Source organism: Monodelphis domestica, chromosome 1 (genome assembly GCF_027887165.1).
Source record: "Monodelphis domestica isolate mMonDom1 chromosome 1, mMonDom1.pri, whole genome shotgun sequence".
NCBI classification, from domain to species: Eukaryota; Metazoa; Chordata; class Mammalia; order Didelphimorphia; family Didelphidae; genus Monodelphis; species Monodelphis domestica.
Genome location: NC_077227.1, coordinates 464,767,430 through 464,770,523, shown reverse-complemented (window position 1 = coordinate 464,770,523; position 3,094 = coordinate 464,767,430).

Below are 3,094 nucleotides of genomic sequence, written 5' to 3'. Positions count from 1 at the left end.
ACATAACATGGGGATAATAGTGCCTGTAGTGCCTATCTATACTGGTCTACTTGCAGTTCTTTGGAGAGATCACTTTAACTCAAGTCTCTATGCCTTCACCCAGGCTTCCTCCCCTGTCTAGAATGTTCTCTATCTTCACTTTCATAGTTTCTCCAAGACTCAGCTCAAATTTTACCTTCTGTAGGAGGCCTCTCTCAGTCACTCAAGCTGCTAATGCCTTTCTCCTTCAGATTATAGTCATCTATATCTATATAAATCATGTGTACCTACATGTCCCCTGGTGAAATGGGCAGATGAGAATTATTTGTTCCAACTGCCATGAATGTGACTGAAGCAAGCTCTGTGGAACACTTGGAGTTTGGTCAGACGTTGAAGGTTCCATCTCGGGCCATTGCCAGTCATCCTGATTTTGGTCTTGCCTCTGGACTTTGATAATTCTGGAATCAAGACATCACCATATGATGTCATCAGCTCTCTTCAAAATGAAAGGCAAACAATAATAATACCTAGTTATTTCCATGATGTCTCCTCCATTTATATTGTGAGCTCCTTGAGAGAATGGATGATTTCTTCCCCTTTTTAAAAATCCCTGGTGTTTAGCATAGTGCATAGCCCATAGTAAATGTTTGTTGACTGATTGACCACAAATATGTGGTCAAATATGATAAAATATGGAAATAATTGAATAGGAGGAAAAGGGTGAGCTGGATTGCAGCACTTCTGGTGATCCTAAGCTACTCCCGGATGTACATGAAACCCTATGTTGGTTTTTTTAAAGTTTATTTATTTATTTATTTAATTAATTTAGAATATTTTCCCATGGTTACATGATTCATGTTCTTTTCCTCCCCTCATCCCATCCCACTCCCATAGCCAGCGAGCAATTCCACTGGGTTTTACGTGTATCATTGATCAAGACCTATTTCCATATTACTAATATTTGCACTAGGGTGATCCTTTACAGTCTATATCCCCAATCACATCCCCATCAAACCATGTGATCAGGCAGTTGTTTTTCTTCTGTAAAACCCTATCTTTTTCATAGTAATATCCTTCCAGTGGTTCAGCGTGACTATGAATCACATAGCTCCAGAGGCTTGAAAGAATCAGAATTTTGTTGTACCCTCTGGACCAGAAACCTGCCTGTGGGTCCTGGGACTCACACAACCCAGATTGGTGAGGGTCTCCCACAGCCCATTTTATCAAGCTAGCTTCACTTTCCACCTCGGCCATCTTCTTGCCTGCCACTGCTGTGTCTATTGACCTCCCCCTTTTCCCCTCCAGCTCTGGGACCATAACAAATCAATATTGCTATTGCTACTGGAAAAGGTATGTCCATGTCCTCCCTTATGGCTCCATTCACCATCCCTGTAACTTTCCAAATCAAAACACCTCTCCCTGATCACCACTCCATTATAGCATAATTTCTCCCATTGGAACACAATAGTCTTGAGGTTGGAGGATAGTCTTAACTTTTGTATATCTATCCACATTACTTAGCACAGTGATTGGCACAGAGTAAGTGCTAATTATATGCTTTTTAATTTATTCACTCATTGGATGACTCAAAGAACAACAGAGAATTGAATAGTAGGCATAAGTAGACTATAGCATATTAATACCAATGGATTGAATACAAGAAATATGATTGGAAAAGGAGATGGGCTGGCCTGATATAAAAAGCAAGGGAAAATAAATGGGCAGCCCAAATGCCCATGGAATATTAAAAGATCCTGTAAAAGGTCTCCAGGGCATTGGATGTCCTCTAAAAGGGATTTATGGAAGGACATAGGCTGGACTCACACAGGGTGAGAAGGCATGAATATGTTGCAATTTGCAGAGCCTTCATTGATTGGATAGATCCATTGCATGGATCCTTTGAAGAACTGAAATTTAACATTTGAATGGGTCCATGCTGGTATTTTAATACCAGCTCTAAGGCTCCTCTCTCTCACCATTCCTAGAATTTCTAATCAGCTACCTGCTGGGTGAGTAGAGAGTTTCCATATCCCTCCCTGTCTTGACTTCCTTTGCAAATCTTAAGGCCCCTGGCCACCAGGCCATCAACACTAATACCTAGATTAGACACTGGGCATAGTGATTGGATGCTCTGTGGTCTCCCCACTCCACCACACTGTGTCTACTCTGCCTTTTTTTCCCTCCTCCTCACTCCTCCAAATGAGTCTTAATGCCTACCTTCCAGGTCTAGGCAGCAGTAGGTCTGGGAGAGGGTGCAGTCAGTATGGCACTCACAATGGATAGTCTAGGAAAGGGAATGCTTTGAAAGTCAGTCTCTTGTTGATGAAATTAGAGATTCCCTGGTTCTGAGGAAGAATGGCTCCAAGTCAGGCTCAGGAAGGCTCCCTAGAGAGGGAAAGGAATAGAGAGGCAACCCTGGTAGGGATAGAAGGAAACAATAATTGGGGAGGCAGAAAGGAGGAATGGAGAAAGATATCACAGCAAAGCTTTGGGAAGGAGGCAGTCTTTTCAGAAGTTGCTTCCTCCTTATACATGCCCCTTTTCTAATTCTGGCCAACGGGATAAATGTAAACTCCCTAAAATCAAGTCTTGCTGATTAAAAAAATCTCTTAGCACTGAGCTTTCATCAGTCTTCAGACCTCAGTTTCCTCATCTGTAAAATGAGGGGGGTTGGATATACCCTCTATCTCTATGGTCCCAAGATCCCATATACTTGTAAAATTGGTAAATGACAAGAATGAATACCAGGTGAGCTGAAGAGTGGGGTGCAGCTAGGTGTGAGGATGAGGATCTATGCTGACAAGGAAGTCTTGGAAGCCTGGAATTTTGGAGGTAGACCTGTTGCTCCTTCTTCCTGGTCTTGGTAGTTCACTGAGGCTCCTAATCTCCCAGGAGAGCAAATCAAGTACCAGAGTAGGAGCCACATTTCATCCAGGACACTGAGGAGATCAGAGATGAGCATGTGCACAAATGCCTTAATGTGTGGGCAATATATATATGCATGCATGCCCTTGTATATGGTAGGTGTGTGCGCATAGTAAGAGCTAACATTTGTCTCATGTTTTCAGGGGTACAAAGGGCTCACATGTGAAGGAGATGATGCAAGAGTTATTAT